Here is a 19,424-nt window from a genome sequence, read left to right as displayed (position 1 = left end):
AATTATGGGTAAATGTTTTATGCAATGAGTTGCAATGAGTTCCTTTGTATGAGATTATTGATTTATTTTCTGGCACTCTCTATATAGATGAATTAATCCATAGGAACCATTTTATATATGTTGCAGCTATGTGGGTTATTTCAGGTATATAAATTAGCCTTGTGTTACTGCTACTGAAGATTGTATCTAGACAGAGCTCTATTAGGTCACATATCTTTACCACAAGGTGCTGCTAAATCAGTTATGAGCATGGCAAAAAGCTCTGTTAGGGACCAAACTGGTTTTCATTCCCTCCAAGGGTATGCCTTCTCAGGAGAAGCTTCAGAAACATCTACCAGTCCACAAGAATGATTTAAAAATGACTGAGTTCCATCTTTTACAAAGTGCTGGAAAGATTTATTCTGGTCATTTGTACCTTGGTCCTTAGGGCATTCATTTAGGCATATGATCTCACTCCAGCATGACATGCGTCATTTTGACCACCGCCTCTCCTTCCACACCCCCTTCAGGCAACTCTGCTCAACACAACTGGCCCTTGCTACCATCCCCAGCATCCGGAAGAACACAGCTGGAGGAAGATCCTTCTCCTACCTCATCACACAGATCTGGAACACAATGCCTCTCCACCTCAGGCAGTCCTCATCGCTGAGTTAGTTCAGGTAGGACCTCAAGACCTGGCTCTTCGACCGACCCCTATTCCCCAGCTAGCACCTTGAGACACCATGGGTGATAAGCCACATTTTATAAATGCTGATTGATTGATTGATTGATTGAGGTTGCAGTCTCTAATGGTCAGTTGGAAATTCTTGGAATCAGAAGTCCTTCGGAGTTTTCTGTTGCTATAGCAAATAGGCCTATCAATTGACTCTAGGAGGGTGATACAGGTCCCTGGGTGGTCACAGGAGTTAGAAAGTGTGGCAGCTTCTTTCATTTACCTTTTAAGAAGTGTTTTGGAAGATGTTTCCTTCTCAGGGGGGCAGTGAAATGCCAGTTTTATCCAGTGCACTAGGGAGCGTAGTCCTCATAGAACCTCAGTTCTTGAGTCCCCTTTGTAGGCCATTTTGTTGGTACCAGAACCACAAGACTGGACCAATATCTGGCAGACCTTTACTTTGATGTTGATCCTCACCTTAACTGAAAGTATTGTGACCCAGATTTACTAATATCCTATGTCATCTGTGCATCGCACAAGTTGACACAGCACAGTACAAGGGCTTTAGTAAGATTTACAAAGTGACGCAGTGGTTGATTTGTGTCACTTTGTAGGCCTGTATGGTGCGCATCATGCATGACATCATCTTGCATTAAGCATATTTTCATGTATGCAGGGTGGGTGTCCCCACATAAATCCTAGCACAAGGCAAATTTAGTGATATTCACAAAGCACACACTGTGTCAAGTAACGTTACGCAGTATAGCACAGTTGTTGAAATGCACCTGAATGCTACTCACAGCCCCAGCAGTTGCAAAAAGTCATGCAATTACATTACTTTAAAAGGGATTGGACCTAAAAATCTTTCCCAACCATATCCAGCCTTGGAGTTCTTTATTTCGCAAGGGAGCTAATGCCTGCATTAATGCCATCTACAGAGAAGGAGGATGGAGAGGATCTTTATCCAGATGATCAGCCCTGAGCATTGAGCGTCGATCTTAGAGAGGAGAAGGTGATCCAGTTCTACAGATTGAAGAAGGAAAACATCTTGAATTCATTGCAGATGATTGGTCTAATTCTTCAACCATCAACAGGTCCTTCACATGCCATTCCACCACATTTTAAACAAATGGCTTTACTTCATATGTTGGCATTTAACTCCCCACAGAGCATATTTGCCAGGTTGCCAGATATTTCCCAGGGTGTTGTTCCGTCATTTTTGCAACTTGTTCTTGATGCCATCATCAGACTTACACCTCAGTTTCTGTGTTCCCCTAATCCCAGGCAAGAATAACTCAAGGCCCAACAAGGTTTTTATGACACTGCACAGTTACCTCGTATCCTGGGAGCTATTGACTGCACCCATGTGCAATGCCAACTGCAGCAGCAACACACATCTTTTGTAATCAAAGCACATCTATTCAATTAATAGACAGGATATTGTGGACTATAAGAGACAATTCACCAATATTCTTACCAAGTAACCTGGAAGTGCACAATGTCTACATGTTCAGGTAGAGCATGATAAACTAGTGTTTCCAGGATGAGCAATATGAAAACTCCCTCCTGCTGGGTAAGAATGCTGTTTCTAATCTCAATATTATATTTCCATGTTTTTTCTAATTATTCGAAACTGTTCCTCTACTGATGAATTATCATAATGTGGGAAACTGGCACCTCATTGCAGTACCCCCCACTTTCTGCCTGGTTTCTGAATGCGACATGGACTGGAGTGCACTGGTTTGCTACCACCCAGGTTCCCAGTGCCAGTATCCTTTCCCTAAAAATTGCAAAGGTAATTGGATACACCTTTAGCTACCACTATAAGTCCCTAGTAAAAGGTACTTAGGTACCAAGGGCATGAGGTACTAAGGGTAGGTCTCTGAAGGCAGCAGCACTGATTGTGCCACCCTCTAGGGCCATGCATCCAGATGCACCCAGCACTGCTGTTGCAGGCTGGGTGTCCTGGTGCAAACCTAAAACACAAATTCGACATGGCACCACCACCTGTGTGCCCTGTCCACTATACACTGCATACCATATGGGTAAGTGATCCCTCTGGCAGGCCTTTCAGCCCTAAGGCAGGGTGCACTATGTTGTTTGTGAGGGCATAGATGCATTAGCAATCTGCCCCCACTGCATCCTTTCCAAACCTGGGATATAGTGAATGAACAGGGCAGCCATTTTAATATATGTGCCGGACAGTGGTCACATACGAGTTTTTAGCTACATGAGGGCCACCCTGAACCATGAGTTGTTTGTTATCAAACAACTCAGAATGATAAATCCAAACTGGTGCCCGTATTGGATTTATCCCTAAATGTACCCAGTGGTCACCTTAGAGGTACCCCCTGAAAAAGCTAACTGTCCTGGCATGGTTGCTGACTGGTCCTATGCAGCTGCCACCTCCAGATAGCCAATATACAAACCTTGGGGGAGAGGCCTGCCTCTCCAGTTTGTAAGGCAATTCCCTTCCTGGGTGGAGGAGCTAACACCCTCTCCCTCAGGAATGTGCACTATCCTGGCAGTGAGCTTCAAAGGGCTTACTGCCCTTGAAACTCCACCCTCAAGCCTGCTGCTAGCAGCAGGTGGCATCACCCTTTGTAAACCCCCACTTTTGGCAGGAGCAAAGTTGGGAATCCTACCAAAGGGTAGGAGGAGTGGCCTCATCTGGTATGCACCACCCCTAAGGTGTTGTCTATGAGGTGGACCCTCAAATTCAGTTTCCTCCATCTTGGAATGGAGGAAAATAGCCAATTAGGTTTAGGGCAGTGACCCTTCCCACAGGAAGTGGCCACTGTAGTGGGTGTAGCCACCCTAAGGTAAGTGTCCCATTGGACACTGCCAGGTTCCCCCTAAAACACCCACTAAATTCAGTATTTAGTGGGCACCCCTAGACCAAGAAAGGACAAAGAAGACCAGCACCAAAGAAGATCCAAAGCAAAAGAACTGTGGATCTCCTGCATCAAGAAAGGGCGCCAAACCCTGCCTGCTGCACCTAAGACCCAAAAATCCCCACTGCAGAGGAGCTGGACACTGGACTGACGCCAAGAAACCCAGGAGACCTCCAGGCTTCACAAATCACCCCAGATCTCCCTTCTGAGTAGAGGCACCATTCTGCAAAGCAACAAAGACCAGCAAGCCAGTGAGGGTCACTTCCCTGACTGGCCAATATCTCTCGAACCGGACGTTGCAGCCAGACCTGATGACACAGGACAAACCCTATAAGTGTGCCAAGTTTGGTGACACTGCAACCTCCGAGTCGTGTCAATACCCCAGGTACTGATAAGTGGACATCAGACACCAAGAATACCTGCTCCCCCAGAGCTAAAACCGGAACAGGAGGAAGCCTCAGATGAGGGATTTCAGGAACACCATGGACCTCCCATCAGAGTGCCCCCATTGTCCTGTAAGCAGCCCTCAAAGACACTCACCTCCAGCTCCAGAGGACTCAGTTGCGCACAGCTCCTGGATCACCAACTTGCTCTACACCCGGCCGCCCAGCGCCCTGCAATGAGGAACCAGCTGTGCCCACAGGGTCCCTCACCTCTTGCGACCTTGAAACCAAAAAGGGCCCCAAAGACACCATCTTTAACTTTGAAAATGCAGACCTTTTCCAAGTGGTCCCTCGCAGGGGCCCTGCATCAGCTCCAAGAGACTTTCCAATGCTGCTCCCGCCGAACCAAGAGCCACCAGAACTTCTCCTACTGGCACAGAATGTCCACTGATGCCCTCGACCAACCTGTGAACTTGGTAAAGCAAATGTATCATTTTATATGTATTTTTTAAAGTGACTGCCTATTGATTCCCATGGTGCATAATAACGCACAGAAAGACTGCATTTATTAAAAATTCAGAAAATCATATCATAAAAAGTGCTTAAGCAATCTAAACAATTTTGGTTATAAAAATTATAAATCTGAAGTATTTTTATAAATTGGTCTCAAATTATTCCTCTAGTGTGTGTGGTGCATTTTTCATTCTGTGAGTACAACAAATGCTTTGCACTTCTCCAAGATTAGCCAAACTGCCCCACCAAGCTACCTCAAAAACTAGAGCATTGGGTGAGCTAGTTTTTGCCTCTGGAAACCAAAGTGTGGTTGCCTGGACCCCTACACAGCGTACCTAGTTTTGTGCACTAGATAGAGGGCCAGGCTCCTACACATAACATTTGTTAATCTTTTTAAATGTTGTAAGTACTCTCTACATCTGTTTTTTAGTTAGGTATTTGATTACATTTTTTAGAATAATAGTCTACTCTACATAACACTAATAAATTAATCTTACAGATTTTTCTTTTTCTTTTCTGAATAATCAGTTATTAGTTAACAAATTACCTAATACATTTTTTAGATAACTGCTCATTTATAAAAAAATTAAAGTCCATATTTATGAAAAATGGTGCATAACTGTGCTAACACAGTTGTGCATTATTTTTCTTAAGACGAGCTAACGCCATTCCCTAACCCCATCCGTGCACCATGTTTATTAAATGACGCACGATGGCACTACGGAATGGCTAGCATTGAAAAAAAAGACACTACCTGGGGGGGTTGGCATTGGGGGAATGGTGTTAGCTGGTCAGAAATGACGTTAGGCTGGTTAGCGGGAAAACTTCTGCCTCTAGTCAGCCGAGTGTCATTTTCTGATCCACAAGCAGCCCAAAAATGACTCCTGTCTAAGTTTAGACAGCAGTCATGCCCACCACCTCCCTACTATAAATTCACTTCTCTTTGTAGTATGTGTTGTATATGTAATGTGTTATTATTACTATTACTACTCATTTGTTTGTTCTAGGTGATCAAGGATATGGCCTTGAGGCCTGAATGATAACTCTTTTTGCACAACCTCAGTCTGATGCTCAGAAGCCATTCTTTAAAGAAAACATGGAACATTGTGGGGGAGGCAGGTGAGGTCTTGTTATCAAGATTCAGATGTTTTGACTGGTCAGGAGGGAAACAGCTTTACTGTTCACCTATGTTTTGTTGAATAATAGTGGTGTGTGGTGTATACATTACATATGAATGCAGCCAAATATTGAATGGGAAAGTGAACATGAGCTACCAGTAAATGATTTATTATTTTGATGTTGTTGACTCAGGAGGTCAGGATTCTTCAGAGGGCCATAGGCGAAGAAATCATATAGTATTTATTTTTCCACACATATTACATCATTGTATTTTATAATTTGGAACATTTTGCAAATAGAGATAGATATTGACTATATTTTACATAATATTTTACACTGATAAATGATGGTGTAAAAGCTGAAATAGCTACATTGTCTTTTTAAAATAAAATGTTGTATTCATTTACGAATATTTTACAATTTATTGCCTGAAAATTCATCATTGATTATAACTTAGACTTTTATGCCTGTTTGAAATGCTAATAAAAATAATGCGTTTTTTTAATATTTCACCCCTCTTGCTTACCTGTAGTAAGTGGCTGCGCTGTCACTCTCAACATGCTGAAACTGCTATACACATGATTGTCAGGTTTAACTTGTGTGATAGCTTAGTATACATTTTAACCATGTTTTCTAATGTAAATATTACTAGTATGACTCAGCACCTATTGAGCAATCCACTTCAGTGCCACAGCAAACCTGACCCAGTCCTAAAAATGCAGACTTCTTGTGTAATTTACAATCTTTCATTGTTGCATTGTCCTAATATACACTTTTTAAAGGGCCCAAACTTACTTTAAAAGTAGAATAATTCTTCCAAAAGAAAATTCTTAATCACCATAAGCCAGGGTGCATGTTATGTGAAAGTAGAACATGTGTAACTTCATATTTCTACATGATCTAAACAGTCATTACAATTATTCTAACTGGTGCATCCTGGTTGCTGGCATTGTAAAATGCAGGATTACATACTGAAGTATAAGAGAGTGACATTTGATTCCTATCAGCTAAAAATGTGCCAATGAATATTTTTAATAGTTAAGATAAAAAAATAAAGTGTTCTAAGATGTTTATTTCAAAATATTCATAAAAATAAACTTTAGATCATTTATTTTTCCCTGAGAGAATTCTCTAAAGGCCTTTAAGTAACAGTGTTTCACTTTCACTTGGCTACTCTTGGCTTCCCGTGCTGGTAGTGGCGAATGTCTTGCAGGGCACAGACAATATTCCTTGGGAGCTGTGAGGTGATTAGCTTACTTTGACAGATTTCCATATGCCCTGTACCCAGCCCCTCTGTGCACTTCAATAATAACTTCTGTCACAGACAGATGTAGTGCACATGTGACCCCGTCTTTCCTTTCGTTTATCTAGTCAGCCAGACACCAATTACAGTGGCAGTGCAGGCTGCCAAATAAATTGATTTTAGTGACTACAGAGGGTGAGTTGCACATTACAATAGACACACTTCTGTGTGGCCACAGTGAGCTCTAAGCAGTGCAAAAAAGATTATTCTACAGAGAGGAATACTGTGGGATCACTTACATATAAACACTAAGGATGTTCTGCAAAAGTAGCTAGTGTCACCCAGGTGAATGTTAAGTTCACTGGTCATGAATTTGTCACCGTTGACCCACACCCACAGACTGCCATTGGCCGTAAATGTTGGCACATGTGTACCCTTCACAGAGTACTAATGGACTTTTAGAAGACACAGATGAAGGACTTCTATTCTGTCTTAATACCTGGAGAAGAGTGCATGTGATCTCCTTGTACCAGGACTCCAGAATGTAATACAATGGTCAGGTGGCTATTCTCCTGATTGACATACTTGGATACAACAAACTTCAGGAGGTCTTTTCCTACACTCTAGTTACAACGTGACTTCTGCTGATCTTTGCTGGAGTGTGCCTGAACCTCATGTGATGCCCCCCACATCCTGTGTGGAGCATTGGCTTGTGTCAAACTAACCACCTCCTTGCCTAATACAAAAATATTGAGTTTCAATAATTTTATACAATTATAATAATAATAACATTTTTACTATGATAACTGGAATTTCCTGGGACAAGCCTGGCAAGCAGATCCATCGAGGGTGTCTTGGTACTGGGATTGAGTTTGGTACAGCAACACATATAAAATTCTCTGTAACAGCAGCTCCATTTCTGTGGAACTGCAATAGGCATCCCATGATGTAGAAAAACCTGCTTTAGTGACAGCATGTAGCCTTGGCATTATGAACACTCTAGGGTCTTTCCAAATCCGTAAGCATGACATTTAAATTTTCAGGGGCACAAACCTGGCCCGTTTATCCACCCATTCTCCATTATAGTCAGCATTAAAATTTATACTTGTTCTGGTCAAGCACAGCCAGATGAGAGTGGTTTACGGTCACCTACAATTTAAGAAATTCTTGTATTAACACACATATATCCTGTTCTATTTATTTATAGTTAGCAGTTTTGTAACTTTAAATAAATATGTTATATATTTGCTTGTGTTTATTTTTTAATTTAAAAGTCTGACTTTTGTGTACTCTAGCTAGTAGTGGTTTCAGCACAGTTTTATTCTACATGTTTGTGGTACAACATGGGAATCAATGTGATAACTGTTTGATGCAGTTTCGTCCTCTCTCATCTATTAATACTCAAATATGTATAAATTGCACACATCACACAATGCTTTACCCTTAAATAGACTAAATGTAAGTATAAATATGTTTAAATATAAAAATTATAAAATAACATAAATATATTGTACTTAAACAATTACCTAATCTAATTCCAATACTATATTTCAAAAACTGTCCTAAAATCCTTGCATTAAAAACTAAGGGGGTCATTCTGACCCCGGCGGGCGGCGGGAGCGGCCCGCCTGGAGGGAGCCGCCATATGGCCGCTCCGCGGTCGAAAGACCGCGGAGGCCATTCTGGCTTTCCCGCTGGGCTGGCGGGCGACCGCCAGAAGGCCGCCCGCCAGCCCAGCGGGAAACCCCTCCCCACGAGGAAGCCGGCTCCGAATGGAGCCGGCGGAGTGGGTATGTGCGAGGGGTGCAGTGGCACCCGTCGCGTATTTCAGTGTCTGCAAAGCAGACACTGAAATACAAAGTGGGGCCCTCTTACGGGGGCCCCTGCAGTGCCCATGTCATTGGCATGGGCACTGCAGGGGCCCCCAGGGGCCCCACGACACCCCTTACCGCCATCCTGTTCCTGGCGGCCGGAGCCGCCAGGAACAGGATGGCGGTGAGGGGGTCGGAATCCCCCATGGCGGCGCAGCAAGCTGCGCCGCCATCGGGGATTCCCAGGGCAGCGGAAAACCGGCGGGAGACCGCCGGTTTTCCTCTTCTGACCACGGCCAAACCGCCGCGGTCAGAATGCCCTGCGGGGCACCGCCAGCCTGTTGGCGGTGCTCCCGCATCCCCGGCCCCGGCGGTCCTTGACCGCCGGGGTCGGAATGACCCCCTAAATATTTACATCTATAAAATACAGACAGTAGTAAAATCTATTTAGAATCCTACCATATACTACAATCTAACTAACCTAAAACCACTAATATAAACATTCACTACAACATATATTACTAGATACATAATTATTACCCATCCCAGTAAAGAATTTACCTATATCTCTCAATAACTAAATCTACACTACAGTAAGCTAAAACTACTTAAAAACTATTCCATGCCTAAATTTCTATAACTAGAAAATACAAATACTAGAAGAAAACAATTCAATCACACACATCAAAGAAAAAATCTAACATTTGTGCCATTGAATAAAGGGGCTCTTTTTGGCACCCCATGCCACAATTGTTATTGTAATTGTAACTTGGTGCAGTTGCCAATCGATGATCCAATTGGCTTTCAAAATATTTTAATATGGTTTTCAATAAATTTACCATCTTCTTCAGAAGTTCATGTTTTTAACAAATAATGTTTCTTTTGTCTTTGCATCTGTGTGATGATGGTTATACTCTGTGATCCTGTTGGCTCACCAGCATTTTGCTATTGGAAACACTGCTTGTATTTTGTCCTATTTTCACCTCCATCAGATGATGTTGGTCCTTGGTTTTGCTGCTCTGTGTGGAGCAATGTGAGTGCAGCAGGTGCAGTCTTTCTGAGTGCAACGTTTCTGTGGTACAGTCCAATGGTCCAGCAGGGCAGTAGTTCTTCTAATGTTTCAGTCAGTGATCTAAAGATCTGCTCTAGCTCTCCCATAATTATCCTCTATTCTGGGCTGGAAGGATAGGGGCACCCCAAACAGTAGGAGTGAAGCCACCTCCCTCTACTATTACCACTTCATGCAAAGTGTGGCATAGTTTTGATTCAGAATAAACTATGCTCCCAGAAATCTAAATGGAGAAAATCTCTCTGTGGTGACTGTTTGTGTACCCAACTTAGAGGTCTGGCTGGCATCTAGCTACACTCCTCTCATAGCCCCTCTCCTGATCTAATTAGGGGGCCTCCCATTTGGCTGGGTGTCAGAGAAGTTGGGGCTGGTCTGGGTCCTATGACCTCTGTTCTCCTGACTTTGAAGTCTAGCTTACCTCCACAGTCCCTGACCTCTCCCTGGCTTTTCCAGGATGCAAATCTCCTCCTACCAAATGGCTGTATTGTTGCAGCCTCAGGCCCCTTTACACCTACAAAGGTAGCAGTTTGGCTCAAGGTATAAAAGGCTGACCAATCAGAAGAGGCTGCTACAGCGCTGCTGTGGGTAATCTCGGGATAGCAACTTTTAAAATGACTTTCCTGTAAAGGTTATATATAACCTTGGAAAGTTGCTGGAGTTATGGTAGCCATTATTTTGATACTTCGAATGATACGTCTAGCTAGCTCCAATCAAAAGTTAGATGTTATTAGTTGTAATAAACCTTCCTATGTTGACCGATGGGAAAAGCAGCACTACAACAAGGAAAAAATATTTTGACTGTTTTCCTTACCAGGGCATATACAACATATTTTAATATTGTCCCTGCTTTCTTTAACAATTCACCCTACCCTTGGGGCACTTAGGGCAGGCCTTAGGTATGACCTAAGTGTAACAAAAAGGAAGTCTGGAGTTGGGTAGTCATTTTAATTCCAAAGTTTAATTTAGACATTGATTTATTTTAAAACCAGTCTTCAAGGCATGACTGGCTTTAAAATGTCACCAGACACCACAGCAGTACAACATGAAGTGAGTTAAGTCCATTGGGGTTTCTAAACCTACATGCACTACCATATACTAGGAAGTTGCATGCAGAATGTATTTGCATAATAAAATTATATAAATTACCATATACTTTTAGAGGATACAGTCCTGGTCCTGGTTTGCAGGGCCCAGAGCACTTTCAGAGTCAGTAACCACCAGAATAATTAAAAGAATGGGGGTTATCAGGGCAAAAATGATGAGTTTCCCACACTCCCCCTGAGAAAGGGCCTCTTTTGACATGGTAAACACCCACTTTTTGCCTGGAATATGTGTTTTTGAAGTGCCCTGGGCCACTGCTAAACAGGTTCCCGGGTCAGATCTCTTTCCCCAAAACTGTACTAGGTATTGACACTTCAGCCACCCTTGTAAGTCCCTAGTAAAGTGTACCCCTGTTACCTAGGACACTAAAAAGAGCACCTCAGAGTTGCAGCACCAATTGTGTCACTCTGAGAGCCCCCGCACCAGCTTTTACAGACTGCCATTGCAAGTGCATGATCAGGTGTATTTGAAAGTTGTAACCTCAACATGGCACTCACCAAGAGTGACCTGTCCACAAACTCTGCAAGCACTATAGGTGAGTCACCACTCTGGCAGGCCTTACAGCCCTAAGGAAGGGTGCGCTATAATGCATGTAAGGGTATATTTTTGCATGAGCAAATATATCCCTATTGTGTCTTTACAAAACCTCAAGACATAGTAAGTGTACAGGGGAGCCATAGCAAACCCATGTGCTGAACATTGGTCACTACGGGTTCAATCAATCAATCAGTTTTTGTAGAGCGTAACTACTCACCCATGACGGTCTCAAGGTGCTGGGGAGTGGGGGGAGCTATGCCTCATCCGAAGAGCCACGACTGAGGCTCATTCTTGAAGTTGGTGAGTGATGGGCTATGTTTGAGGTGCATGGTTAGGTGGTTCCATCTCCTTTGCTGCGAGGCAGGTGAAGGGCCTTCCTTCGGCGATGTTTTCCATAAGCGTGGGAACATGCCAGTGGCTGCTGGGTGGGAATGGAGGGTGGCCTGAGGATGGCTTGTTTGAGGCCCAGTGTCTCTGTGCTGGGCGAGGTGCAGACGCAGACAGGCTTGCCTTTGGTGCGCTGCTGGCACGCCAGCAGTGTGGTTGCCATTAAGAAGAGGAGGGAGGTGGGGGGTTCGGTCAGGTGGGAGGTGGGAGGGTGGGAAAGGGGCTTCAGGGAAGAAAGGGGATGGGGCCACAGGGGCAGCAGCGTCACTGGAGGGAGAGGGCCGAGCAGGAGGAGAAAGGGTAGGAGAAAATGAGTAAAAAGGAGTAGAAAAAGGATCAAAGAAGGAGTAAAAAGAGGAGAGAAAGTGTGAGAGAGCGGAGATACTTACTGTAGATGGCCACTGGGCCACCAGGGATGAGGCGCAGACAGGAGCCTGCGGGTGGAGGAGGGCCTCGAACTGAGAGTCAGCAGGCTCTCAGTTCGATCTGGTGGCAGAGGCAGCAACAACAGCAGCAGCAGAAGGAGCTGGGGAGGGCAACAGACTCTGACCAAAGGTCAGAGGAGTCACCCTCTCGCAGCACTGCAGCCGCCATTAAGAAGGGGAGGGAGGTAGGCGGTTCGGTCAGCTGGGAGGTGGGATGGCAGGAAAGATGCTTCAAAGTGAAGAGGGGGCGGGGCTGCAGGGGCAGCACCGACAGGGGGAGAGGGCAAAGCGGGATGAGAAAGGGTAGGAGAAAAGGAGTAAAAAAGGAGTGAGGAAGGAGTAAAAAGAGGAGAGAAAGTGTGAGAGAGCAGAGATACTTACTGTAGATGGCCACTGGGCCACCAAGGATGAGGCCCAGGCAGGAGCCTGCAGGTGGAGGAGGACCTCGAACTGAGAGTCAGCAGGCTCTCAGTTTGATCCGGTTGCAGAGACAGCAGCAGCAATGGCAGCAGCAGAAGGAGCTGAAGAGGGCAACAAAAAGGTCAGAACAGTTGGCCTCTCGCAGCACTGCAGCCACCATCAAGAAGCGGAGGGAGGCAGAGGTTTGGTCAGCTTGGAGTCAGGAGGGCAGAAAAGGTGATCTGTGGGGGAGGGAGGTGGGGCCGCAGGGGCAGCAACAGCCCGGGAGGTAGAGGATTAAGTGGGAGGGGAAGGGTAGGAGAAAAGGAGAAAAGGAGTAAAAAAAGGAGTAAAAAAAGGAGTAAAGAAGGAGTAAAAAGAGGAGAGAAAGAGTGAGAGAGCTGAGATACTTACCGTAGGTGGCCACTGGGCCACCAGGGATGAGGCGCAGGCAGGAGTCTGCAGGTGGAGGAGAGCCTCGAACTGAGAGTCTGCAGTCTCTCAGTACGATTGGGTGGCAGAGACAGCAGCAGCAATGGCAGCAGTATGGGTAGCTGAGGTTGGCAACAGACTCTGACCAAATGCCAGAGGAGTCACCCTCTCCCAGCACTGCAACCGCCATAAAGAAGGGGAGTGAGGCAGAGAGTTCGGACAGCTGGGAGGCAGAAGGGTGGGAAAGCACTTCATGGGGGGAGCAGCAGTCGGGGCAGGGGCAGCAACAGCTGGGGGAGTGAGAGGCCCGAGCAGGAGGAGAAAGGGTAGGAGAAAAGGAGAAAAAAGGAGTAAAAAAAGGAGTGAAGAAGGAGTAAAAATAGAAGAGAAAGAGTGAGAGTGAGGAGATACTTACTGTAGGTGGCCACTGGGCCACCAGGAATGAGACACAGGCAGGAACCTGTGTGTGGAGGAGGGCCTCATATTGAGAGTCAGCAGACTTTCAGCTCGATCCAGTGGCAGGGACAGCTGAAGCAACGGCAGCAGCAGGTGGAGCTGGGGAGGGCAACAGACTCTGAGCAAGCAGCATGATGGCCTCTCAGTACCCTGGGTTATTTGGTATCATACAACTCAGAATAATAAACCCACACTAGCATTGTTGGATTTATTTTAACATGTATCCAGAGGGCACCTTACAGGTGTCACCTGCAAAAGCTACCAGGGCTGGCGTGAGTGCTGACTGTTTTTTACAAGCTTGCCACCACCAGACACAGATCTGGATTGCTGGGGTGAGAGTTGTTAATCTCAGAAGCCAGAACACAAAGCCTTTCCTGGGTATTACACCTCATCCCTCAGGCAGGCACTCAGGCCCAGGGGTCAGCTTCAAAGGCCTTACTGCCTTTTAAATCTGACTTCTGACTCCGCTGCTAGCAGCAGTTGGCCACCCAACAGTTTTCTCCCACTTTGAGCAGGAAAACTGTCTGGAAAACGTCAAAGTAGGAAGAGTGCCCCCTCTCAGCCTGCACCACCCCCCAGGTTTGGCACGCGAGGTGACCACTTCATTTCATTTGACTCCATGTTGGATGGCAGGAAAATAGCCAATCAGGGTTAGGGATGTGACAGGAAGTGGTCACATAGTGGGTGTAGTCACCCTATGGTAAGCGGCCCATTGGCCGCTACCAGGCATCCCTCTAAATGCCCACTAAATGCAGTATTTAGTGGGCATTCCTAGACCTGCAGATCATATTCAATTGACATTAGAAGACCAGTGTCAAAGAAGACCCAAGGCTCGAGAACAGACCAAACCCTGCCTGCTGCACCCAGGACTCGACGATCGCTGCTGAGGGGTTCGACTGGACATCGGACAGACTCCAAGAAACCCCATAGGACCCCCCCAACCTTCTGAAAATTGACACAAACCTCCCTCTAAAGTGAAGGCATCACTCCCTGCACCGAGTAAGCAAGAACCAGTGAAGTCCAGTACACTGACTAGCTGCTGACCACCAAACTGGACAAAGCAGCCAGACCAAATTTTACACAACAGACCCAGAGGAACAACTCGGTCAATGTGCCAAGTTTGGTGACACTGCAAACTCCAGTGGCTGAGATATGCTACAGCCTGCGGTACTGGACCCCCCACATCAGACACCCAGAAGAAAAGTCCACTCTGGACTCTCCAAGGACCAGAATGAAGCACCTGTTGAGGGACTTCGGGACACCCAAGAGCCACCCCCAGAGTGGCCGTGCTGATCTGCAATCCACCCTGAAAGTGACCTGCACCTGGCTCCAAGGCTCCTAGTTGCACAAACCTTGACTGACCTATCTGCACTGCACCCAGCCTCTCTGGCCTCTTTATCAGAAAACCAGCAGTGTTCTAGGGATCCCCAACCCCTTGTGACCTCTACACTCTAAAGGGACCCACTGGACTTACCTATAAGTCCACCGGTACCGTGTGTTTCCAAGTGGTCCCCTTCTCCATTCTGCACCAGCTCCAAGACTTTCAGCCGCTTCTCCTGTTGGAACTGGGAACTGCCCAAACTTCTCTGGCTGGCCCACAGGCCATCTCAATCACAAAAACAGAAGGTGACACTTCTACGAACACTGTCTGATTTTATATGCATTTTCTTAAAGTTTTCTCCCATTGAGTCCTATTGTGTGTAATTACACATAAAAAAGACACATTTTTCTAAACTTTGAAAAATCATAACATAAAAATTACTGACCCGATTTTGATGATCTTGGTCTTAAAAAAATTATAAAAATCTGAAGTATTGTACATTGGTCTTCAGTTATTCTTTTGAGTGTGTGTCCACATTTATTGATACTGTGAGTACAACAAATGCTTAGCACATCTCCAAGATAAGCCTAACTGCTCACCCACACTAACACAAAAACAGAGCATTAGGTGGCCAGATTTTTACCTCTGGTTACCAAAGTGGGGTTGCTTGGACTCTCTGCATTGTGCATGTTGTTTTGTTCACTATATAGAGGACCAGCTTTCTACACCTCCCAGATGAAAGGTGATGGACAATCAACGTACACCCTGGTAGTCCCCATCATCTAAGCAAAAAAAAATGGAAAGTCCATCTGCATTGGAATGGGCAGTCACAGGTCAATGTTCTATACTCCATAGAGAAATGGACCACCTCAACAATTCTGGGTTCACCCTCCTCATATGCATCAGCCACCAGGGAGGTCTGTGGCCAGTTGGAACACAGGAGTATTAAACAGGTATGATCTCAAATTCTTCAGGGACCAGACCATAGTAAAGGCTTCCCACTCAATGGTATTCCATCTTTGCTCTCTGGGGAGTAGTCACCTGCTAATGAAAGCAACTTGTTGATTCTGTCCCTCTTCACTTATTTGTGCTAATGCTACCCCATTCCCTTGCTCTGAAGCATCTGTCTGAACAATAAACTCCTCATTGTAGTCAGGGGCCAGTTGGACTGGTGCTGAATACATAGCCTCTTTCAAAGTGACAAAGGCCTGCTGACACTGTGTGGTTCAAATGACTTTCTTGGGCTGCTCTTTCAGGTAAGTTCCATCAGAGGAGCCACAATAGTCCCATGGTTTTTCACAATCCTCCGGTAGTACCTAGTAAGGCCAAGAAAGTCCATGACCTGTTTCTGGGTCTTAGGAGCTTTCCAATCCTGGATATTTGGCTGGCGAGGTTGTACACGTCCTCCAAGTTGGCCCAGAAACACTACTGAACCTTGCCCTATTTGGCACAGAAAGTTCCCAACCCAGACAGGACTCTGTTCACCAACCTTTGGAAGGTGGCAGGAGCATATATCGAGCCAAAGGCATCACTTTTGTTTACTGAAAGTGGCCTTCTAAGGTGGAAAATGCTGACCTCTCCTGTACTTATGGACTTAGCGCAAGCTGCCAGTAACCTAAGGTTAAATCAAATGTATACAGGTACTTTGCAGGACCCAACCTGTGAAAGAGCTCATCAGCTCTAGATATGGGGTGAGTGTTGGTCTTGGTGACTATATTGAGACCTCTGTACTCCACACAAAACCATAATTCTTTCTTTACTCCTAGGATTAGGGTTTGGGCACCAGTGCCACTGGACTGGCCCATGGACTGCCAGAGGGCTCAATTACACCTAGCTCAAGCATCTTGGCTTTCTCATTAACAACCTATAAACCATGTTTTTCACAGATAGGCTGTCACCAGTGTCAGTTTCACAGACACACAAATTGGTGAATCCAGGGAGAACAGCCAAGCAAACTGCTCTGCAGTCCTTCTACTGCTGGTTTGTCAACTTGGGAGCGAGTACTACTCCCTCCACTGAAACATTGTGTGCATTAGTGAAGAGGTCTGGGAGAGGCTTGGTCTCCTCTTCCCCTCCTTCATCTGTGACCATAGGCATGGTAATGTCTGCCCTGTCTTGGTGGGGTTTCAATTTATTAACATGGAGTACCTGAGTGTGCCAAGTTGCACCAAGTAGGTGACCTCACCCTTTTTCTCTAGAATGGAGTAGGGCCTAGTCAACTTGTCCTCGAGGGTCCTGGGAGCCACAGGCTCCAACACTCATGACACATTTTGTGGCTGGTACTCAGGCATAGCAGCCTTCTGATCATACCAGCATTTCATAAGCTCTTGGCTGGCCTCCAGGTTGTTGTTTGTTCTCTTCATATACTCTGTCATGCAGTACAGCAGGCCTCGCACACAGTTCAGCACATCTTGTTTGGGCTCTTTGAGAAGCTTCTCCATGCTTCTCTAACCAAACTCAATGGCTCTCCTACAGGGTGTCCAAACAGTAACTCAACGGGGCTAAAACCAATCCCTTTCTGTGGCACCCCTCTCTAAGAAAACAGTAGACATGGGAGGAGAGCATCCTATCCTGTCCTGTGCTTCTCAGTTAAGCCCATGATCGTGTCCTTCAGGATCTTATTAAACCTTGCCACCAGACCATTGGTCTGGTGGTGAGCTTGTAAGTAACACTATATTCACCCCCCATCACCTTCGGTAGGTGGACATAAAATTAGTCCCCCTCTCTGAGACAACCTCCTTGGGAAAGCCCACTCTGGTGAAAATGCCAAATAGGACTCTGGCCACTTTGGGAGCTGTGATCTTCTTGAGGGGTGTTGCTTCTGGGTATCTTGTGGTATGGTCTATTACTACCAAGATTTGTCTGTTCCCAAAGGCAGTTGGTGGGTTTTAAGGGGCCAACAATATCTATCCCTCCCTCTCTAAAGGAATCCCAGCCACTGGCAGTGGCGTTAAGGGGGCCTTTGGCCTGCCCCCTGTCATCCCTCTGGCTTGACAGGTGATACAGGAGCTACAAAATGCCTTTACCTTATCAGACGTCAAGGGTCAATAGAAATGGTTGACCAGCTGTTCCAGGTCTTGGTCTATCCCAAATCTCTGCCTAAGAGGTTGTCATGAGCCAATGTGAGGAGGTAATCTCCACACTCTAGGGGGACCACCACTCTCATGGTTGTCCCTGTTTTGGGGTCCCTGGCCTCAGTATAGAGAACTCCATCCTCTCAATAGACTTTGTGGAAACCAGTAGTTTTACCCTTTTCTTGCCTGGAGGCAGCTTGCTTCAGGCATTCAAGAGTGGACATGTCTTTTATCCCTGGCACAACTGCTTTATGGTGGGTCCACAGGCTGCTTGCATCTCTGCCAAGTCAGACAGATGTTCTAGGGGTGGAATCTCTCCTTCTGAGGCCAGATCGTCCCCGTCAGTATTGGATTCCTCCTGGACCTATTGAGCTTCTTGGGCTAGCTCACAAAACTCTTAGGCCCATATTTTTACTTTTTTAGCACCACATTTGCATCATTTTTTGATGCAAAAGCTGCGCAAACTTGCAAAGTACAATTGTATTTTGTACGTTTGCACCATTTTTGCATTAAAAAGCGGTGCAAATGTGGCGCTAAAAAAGTATAAACATGGGCCTTAGTCCTTTCTCTTGTTCTTGGAAGCTTGACCCTTGATCCTCGGTCCAAGTGTCCATTACTCCCTTGTTTTGCAGCCTGGGCCCTCCTCACAGCACAAACCCACTCGGGGAGTTCCAGCATCTGACCATGGACCTGCCTTTTCACCCCTGGCCACTCAGAAGCCTCAAGATCATTTTCCAGGAGGCACTCCACTGTGAGGGCAAGAGACACACCTACCTTTTTAGGGCCAGTCACACCTCCCCATACCAAGCTCACCTTTGCCATGGAAACGAGATTGGCTCTGTTGTCTGCATAGTGGTGACCAGAGAGAAATAAACCAGGTAGCATCTGCTGTGGGGAAACCAGTTTGTCCAATGCCACAGTCCGACTGGCTACCCTATCCCTCAGAGACTCAATCTGAATCCTGTTGATCCTAGGCCTTTTCCTGTACTTGGAGGTAAGGCTGCCAGGGTTCCAAATTCTATCCCACCTACAGTAACTAAGGTCACATCTGCATACTCTTTTCCAATCTCTTGGCAAAGCCACTCCATGCCTAACAGAGAACTTCCCTTTGACTGCCCACCAATGGGGGCTTCTTTGTGCAGACTGCATCTCCCCTTTTGTGTCATAACTTCAAACCATCAAAACAAAATCCTGCCTTTGATACTCCTTCCCCTTGTAAATGGATTGGCTCTGGAACCCCCACACTAGGATTGTGCTTAGGGACCTTTTGAGGACTCTTTCTGTTTTTTCTTTTCTTTTGAGCTTTCCTGGTTCTTCTTGATAGACCTACAGCAACCCCACTCATCTGCTATCTCAACCACTTCCCTGGGACTAGACAACTTAAAGTCAACTAAAAACTGATGTAAAGTCTCTGAAGGGGCAGTTGGCCTATATGTGCACTTTTATTATCAAATTGTACTGCCCCTCATGGGTACTTATCTTGCTATCCTGTAACCAGACCTCTAGTACTTTGACAGATATGTCTGCAAAGTCAGTCCATCACTGGGTACTGCCTTTCTGGGTGCCCCTAAACTTCATTCTGTGCTGCTCAGGGGTTAGATCAAGGGC

Source organism: Pleurodeles waltl, chromosome 5 (genome assembly GCF_031143425.1).
Source record: "Pleurodeles waltl isolate 20211129_DDA chromosome 5, aPleWal1.hap1.20221129, whole genome shotgun sequence".
Classification (NCBI taxonomy): Eukaryota; Metazoa; Chordata; class Amphibia; order Caudata; family Salamandridae; genus Pleurodeles; species Pleurodeles waltl.
The sequence above is the reverse complement of the archived record's forward strand: the minus strand, read 5'-3'. Positions refer to the sequence as shown.